A 6,132-nucleotide genomic window follows, 5' to 3' on the forward strand; every position below is an offset into this window, starting at 1 on the left:
CAGTTTGAGGTGTAATAGTATCTCATTGCCATTTTAATGTGCATTTCTTTGACAAATAATGCTGTTGATCAATTTTAAATACTTAGTTGTAATATAGATAGCCTCTTTGAAGTGTATGTTAGTCTATTGGTTGTCTTTGTTGCTGATTTCTAAGAGTTTTTATGAATTCTTGATGACAGTCTTTTGTCAGCTTATGTATTGTGATTCTGTTTATTTATTCATACCTGCAGCTTCCCTTTTTATTCAAAATTTGGCCATTTGATCAACAAGTATTTGTAACTTAAAAAAAAAATTGCCAGAAAGAGAGAGAGAAAGTGAGAAAGCCATTCCCATGGGCGTGGTCATGTTGCAATCCCTTCTCCATTTCTCCCTCCTTTAGGATATTGAGCACTCATGCACATGCACTTGCCGTGTTTTCATAAGCCTACTAGGTCTGGGACTTGAACCACACTGTCGGGCACACAGAATACAGCTGCCTCAATCACCATGTCACTGGCTGGCCCAAAGTTTGCCATTTAAATAAGACTAATTTATCTGTATTTTATTTTATGATCCAGTGTGCTTCCTATCCTGTTTGGGAAATTTCTTTATTCAAGTTAATAACAATATTCTCTTAAGTTTCTTATAGAATATTTATTATTTTACCTTCTTTTGCAAATATTAAGTATTTTAGTATATTTATTATTTTAATTTTTGTCACTATATATCTTTATAGTGTACAACATGGTTTTTCCCAGCATGATACAATGTGTATCAGTTAAGACAATGTCATTACCATATATATTATGATAAGCAGAGTTATTCATTTATTTAATTTAAGTTATTGATATTATTATCTTTCAATTTGCTATAGAGCACATGTACTTACCAGAGAGACTCCTCGGAGAGAGAGAGAGAGAGAGAGTGAGAAAGCAAGCTTCCAGGGACCAGCAGGTGGTGTGGTGGTTAAGGCACTGGACACTCCCACATGGCTGACCTGTGTTTGAGTCCTGAATCTGGTGGCTTGCTGTCTGGCTTCCTCTCTCTCTCACTCTCAACATCTGTCTCTCTGGTCAAACTAAAAAATAAATGAATGAATAAATAAAATAAAATAAAAATAATTACTTAAAAAAAAAAAAAGAGAAAGCAAGCTTCCAGGTTAAGGACTCAATGCAGTCAGCCACATGGGAGTCCAGCACCTTAACTACCATGCCACCCACTGGCCTTTTATTTTACCTTGAAATATAAGTATTTAATCTACATTAGATAATTTTTATATAGTTTGAGAGAAAAGATTTTCTACCATGCCACCCACTGGCCTTTTATTTTACCTTGAAATATAAGTATTTAATCTACATTAGATAATTTTTATATAGTTTGAGAGAAAAGATTTTTAAGATTTTAAAAAATATATAAATATAGAAAATTGATTTTCCATAAATGATTGAAAGGATCATTTCTTCCATGCTGAATTGAAGCAATGAACTTTTTTGTGACTCTGTATGTGGGAATAATTTTAGACTCTTTGTTTTATTATTCTTGCATGAATACTACACTTTTTAAAATTACTGCAGTTTTGTAATAAGTCCTGCTAATTAGCAGACATAAGTCCTCAAGTCTCGCCTCCTTTTCTTTTTCCTCCCTCTTCTTCAAGACTGCTTTAGGCTACTCCATAAAAAATTTCAAATATTGTATCTCATAGTATTATGGCGTAACATCCTATAATAAAATTGCCTTTATATTCCATATAAAATTTCATATAAACTTTGTAATAAACTTGCTCATTATAACAACAACCATGTGATTTTTATTACAAATACAGCACCCACTAAATCCTTAAATCCTTAAAATCTGGTTGACATATTCCTTAGTCTCCAAGAGAATATCATCTGATTATTTGAGGTAGGAATCTTGTTTTATGGAACTTTGTCTCTTTCTCTCTCTCTCTCTCTTTTTTAAATAACATCTTGCATTCTCTCTCTCTCTTTTTTAAAGAAAATCTTGCCTTAGGGTGCATGTGCTGAGTGGAGAGAAAGAGACAGAGTGAGAAGGAAAGTGAGAAATCTACCCCAGACAGATGGCCTTCTGCAATCCCTTCTCTTCGTGGGATCTTGAACATTCACAAACACACATCCAATATGATTTTTCAAGTCAATGGGTCTGGGACTCGAACTGCAGTCTGCCATGTGGGAGTCCAGAGACCTAACATCTTGCCATTTGCTGGCCATGGAACTTTGTCTCTTAAACGCCATGAAATTATGAGAGATATAGGTCTGCACTTTAGAAGGCCTCAGTGTAGACTCCTGCTGTTACTTCTGCAGCCCCAGAACTCCAGCCAATGTCTCATGGAGGAGGCTCTGACTCTAGCCTCTGTTTAACATATGTCATGACAGCCATGTTCTACACCAGAACCTCCATTGCTTCCACAGTTCTTGTATCTTTAAAATATTATTTTTCTAATATTTGGCCTTTTCTACTTTTGTAACAGGAGCACTGACTTGATGAAACCTACCTCATTTTACTCAAGAACGGAAGGTCATTTCTACATGGATTCTTATAGAAAAGAAGCAATCTTGGAAAAGATCCCCATTCTATACACATTTTACACCCTATAGATATATTATATAAGCAATAAACTGGAGAGAAGAAAGTATTGCAGGTTGGGACCAACAGTTAGTGTAATGGTATGTCTCTGGACTATCATGTAGTTGATCATGGTTCGAGTCCCTGACCCTCATGCCAGGCGTGTGTGCATGCATGCCCAAGATCCCGAGAAGAGAATGGAGGAGAAGGGATTGCCATGTGTGCATCCCTCCTGGAGGATGATTTCTCGCTTTCTATCTCTCTGTCTCTCTCTGTCTTTCTGGGGAGCTCACACGCCCTATAGCAAAAACCTCTCCAAAACAAAGAGGAAAAAAAGGGAAAGTATTGCAGATTGATTTATAATAACTTTCTGTTACTCAAGGAAAATAGATATTTGAGCTTTAAATTAAGGAGAGTTATAGATAAGAATAAATCTACATCTCTTGTAAACCTAAAATTTTTGAACCAATATAGGTATTCAATACTTATAAATTGGAGATCAATTTGAGTCATATTTTTAAATAAAAACTTTGAAAATTTTTCAAAAATACATTTATTTCTTATAAAAGAAACTAGATCACCACATGGTGTGAAGGATAAGGCAGCTGGATCCCACATAACTGACTGTGTGGTTTGAGTCCCAGACCAGAGAGTTTAAAAACAGGCCAAACGTGTGTTCCTGTGGGCCCCAAATCCCAAGAGGAGAGTGGAGGAGGAGGAATTGTGTCATGGCCATTCCCATTGGAGGATGCTTTCTCCCTTTTGCTCTCTCTTTCTGTTTCCATTGAGTACATTCACTATATATATATACACACACACACACACACACACACACACACACACAAACAAGAGAGAAACTGGAAACTGACCTCAATAGCTTATTAAGACAGACATGGATTGGTAATATGGCATCAGTTATCAGATTTGTATATATTTATATGCTTTTAAGTTTTATGAAATTTTATCATTTGAGAGACACTTGTAGCAAAACCCAGAGAGCTAATAAATATGCACTAATCACAAGAAAAATAAATAATAGAGGTGAAAAGTATGTGAGGAGAAGTGGATCTAAGACCAATCTTTAGACAAGAAATAGACTATTCTGTTTTGAACTCATACACTTAACTCTCCTTAAGTGTGTCTTCAATGTTCTCAGGTAAATTTACCTGTATTTCAGAAGTTGTAGGAAGGGTCCAGCTTGGAATGTGGCATATAAAAAGGGATTTTATAGGCTTAACTTACAGAATGATGCTTGCTAAATACTTGAGGGCAAACAAGATTTAAGTTATTGTCCTAGGGATTTTGAAAAATGAGAAGAGATAAAGTCAGCTTATAGTTTAGATGAGGAGACAAGAACTTACCCAAGCAACAGAATTGCAGTACATCAGTAACAGAAAGGAGGACATGATGTTGATCATAGTACTAAGTTTTGTATGTCTGTGTCATCAGATTATTATCAGACAAATAGCTTCACACGGCTCTCATCTCAAAGGCATCATAGGTATTGAACATCAAAACAAAATCAAACAAGGACATAAACAAAGAAAACAAATAGACAAGCACTTAGATAAAACTATAAGGTTTTATACTGAATTCAGGATAAAGCTTCAGAAGCTTTCTTATCAATGTCCTTTCTATTCATTTTGTGCAATAAAAGCAGAACTACTATGATACACGGTCTAGTGAACAGATGCGGAGATGGCCCCAGTGATCCCAATTTCCAGGTATTCATGCCCTTGTCTTTTTATTTTCAAATCAAATATGTAATTTGAAGCTATCTGAACTGGAGCTATTTTACTGCAAGGAGCTTTGTTTTTGTTTAAATATGTTTTCTGGTTTATATATAATTGATGTATATTATCATATGCTACAGTACTTTTTAAAAGCATGCATACACTGTGTAATAATGAAATCAAGGATAGATTTTATTAAGAATTATTTTATTTAACTTTATTTATTTATCTATTTATTTTAATTTGAACAGAGAGGGACTGAGTGGGGCGGGCGAGGGGAAGAGAAAGCAAGCCGCCAGGTCCGGACCCAAACTGTGGTCGGCCGTGTGGGAGTCCAGCGCCCTCAACCACCACATTATCTGCCCGCCCCAGATGTAGGAAGATTTTTAATTGCTAATTCAATCTCTTTACTCATTAAGACAAAACTGTTCAGATTATCTATTTCTTATAGAAGCAGTGCTTTTTGTATGTCTAGAAATCTGTTTGAGTCTTCCAATTTATCTAAGTGTTTTGCCATATAAATGATAAGAGTATTTCCTTATGATCCTTTATTTTTAAGGTCAGTATCAATGCCCCCACTTTAAGTTCTGAATCTAGGAATATGGCTCTTTTCTCTTTTTTTTATAGATTACTCTGACTAAAGATTTGTCAAATTTTGTTCATCGTTTTTAAGAATCTGATTTGGATTTAATTATTTTCTTTATGTTTTCCATTATTTATTGTATTAGTTTCCTTTCTGATCTTTATTATTTTCATTTTTAATGCTTGTTTTACAGTTATTCTGTTTTTTTTAAATCTTTCTCTAGATGGAAGTTTAAGTTAATGATTAGAAATCTTTTTTTAGTTTGTCATGCAAGTGCACTCTCCATTTGTGTGCATGTGTGCCCATATGTGTATGTACTTTTATTCAATTGCTTTTTAAAATAATTAAATGTAGAAAATTATGCAGTTTTACCAGAACTTCCTTTAGTTCAAAGAAACTTTTTAGTTTGATATAATCCTGCTTGTCTGTTTTTGCTTTTGTTGACTGTGCTTGTCCAAAAAGTCTTTGCATGTGTATATTTACCTGGCAGGGGAGATACCATGATCATGAAGGTGGTTTTCCCAGAGCAGGGTTTATCCACTGCACTGCAGATGTGCTGACCCCTGTGATTTCTCCAAATGTGGGAAACTCGACTGTGTAATTTGTGGTAGTGGGGGACTACAATCATACTTTCCCCTGTGAAAAAGACAAAGAAAAAAAGTCTTTGCATAGAACAATGCTTAATTCGGGCAAAATACATAGAAGGTCATTTCTTTATTTATCAAAGCAAAAGAGTTAAAGATTTATTATTCACAATAGAATGGAGGTTTTCTTTCTTTTTTCTTTTATTTTTTCACTTTATGGTACCAGCAGTCCTTTTTCACACACACACACACAGACACATACACACATACTTTGCATTTCCTTTCTTGGTTCTAACTCAGGACATAGCTAATAAAGCAACGGTGATGAGGAAGCTAGTGAGAATCAGTAGTCTGTACTTCCTCCTTTTTCATAATTTTTAAGTAATAAAACAAGAATCACCTAGCATATTTATATTTTATATATCAGGCACATCATATTATAATTTCACATTTTTAAATTAATCTTCTAATTGCTTTTCATTGTAAATCCTACTATAAACCTCCTCTATACCACCTGCTTGTTCACATTAGAATAGAAGGAGAATGAGAGAGAAAGAGAAATTATTATTTAAATATTTTGTTTAATCTTAGGCAATTAGAATAAACTATAAATAAGAATAATGCCTTTACTACTTGAGGTCATGAAGTAAGAGAATCAAAAGAATGTAAA

General features: G+C 34.4%; 1 non-coding gene across 1 annotated transcript; it reads left to right on the plus strand.

Annotated features, from left to right (window-relative positions):
* The first annotated feature begins 5,353 nt into the window (after positions 1 to 5,353).
* Positions 5,354 to 5,517, plus strand: LOC114008746 (U1 spliceosomal RNA). The gene has a single exon (XR_003550252.1). It is a non-coding gene; the product is annotated as a U1 spliceosomal RNA (small nuclear RNA).
* Positions 5,518 to 6,132: the final 615 nt, after the last annotated feature.

Source organism: Tupaia chinensis, unplaced genomic scaffold, assembly GCF_000334495.1.
Source record: "Tupaia chinensis unplaced genomic scaffold, TupChi_1.0 Scaffold000381_1, whole genome shotgun sequence".
Lineage (NCBI taxonomy): Eukaryota > Metazoa > Chordata > Mammalia > Scandentia > Tupaiidae > Tupaia > Tupaia belangeri.